Source organism: Myotis davidii, unplaced genomic scaffold (genome assembly GCF_000327345.1).
Source record: "Myotis davidii unplaced genomic scaffold, ASM32734v1 scaffold3556, whole genome shotgun sequence".
Lineage (NCBI taxonomy): Eukaryota > Metazoa > Chordata > Mammalia > Chiroptera > Vespertilionidae > Myotis > Myotis davidii.
The window spans coordinates 24,331-25,454 of NW_006287088.1; positions in this window are offsets into that span (position 1 = coordinate 24,331).

The following is a 1,124-nucleotide window of genomic DNA, read 5'->3' on the forward strand; positions in this document are numbered from 1 at the left end:
ATGAAATGTACCTGATATTAAAATATTGACTCAAACTTTTACACAGTTTAGGGTGTGGAACCCCAAATACACCTCTGCTAGTTAACAACAACTTGGGGGGCTTTCAGTTTGTATCTTTTGAGAAAGCTTGTGGTGAATGTCAATATTGGCAGTTTGAGGACATGTTTCTATTGTGAATTTGGATTTATACAGGGATATTTCATCTTTAAAAAGAAAGTTAGGTCAAAGAAACAGAGGTATCCCTGTAGGACCTTGGGAAAACTTATAGCTTCCCCGCCGGGATAATTACCAGCCCTGCACTAGAAAATTTATAGCTTCCTTGTTTGGCCAGGATATTTCTCACCAATGGGCAGTCAATTTATTTGAACTGGAAGAGGCAGTCATGAAGAGACCCCTCAAACAGGCTCTCTTACTTCTAGCTATTGAGAGAATGCACGAAAAGTGTGGAACATACCAGGTCAAGCTGACCTAGCAAACAGGATGCCTTAAAAGGAAATAACAGCTCCAAGAGCCCCTGGATGATGCATGTAACCGCGAAGTTAGACAATGCAAGAACTAGCCCTCTTTCTTCCCGCGCGCGTACTAACACTCCACCCCCTGTTTGAATTGTGTATAAAAAGCTGTAACTATAACCGTTCGCTGCTGCTCCCTGCGCGTGACCTGCCGCGGCGGCAGCCAGGATAAGAAATCTGCTAATAAAGAAACTCCCTCTCCAGATGGCAAGGGAGAGGATCTGTTTCACCAAATTCTTGTTTTGTCCTGGTTTCCTGTCTCGCGGGTAATTTCTCCTTACAACAATCCCAAGCTTTTACCTATGTAACTTGATTAAGAGAGGAGAAATCCTAGTGTATGTGTATGATATGGAAATAACTACTTTGGGGAGGGATATTTCTCACGAATGGGCAGTCATTTTATTCGGACTGGAGGAGGCAGTCATGAAGAGACCCCCCAAACAGGCTCTCTTACTTCTAGCTATTGAGACAATGCACGAAAAGTGTGGAACATACCTGGGCAAGCCTGAGGTGTAGTGATGCCGGCCTAGCTGTCTTCTTGGTTCTTAGACAGGAGGTAACAGGGAGCTAAGAGGAACAGCAGACCTTTCTGGAGCCAAGAAATGCACAGGT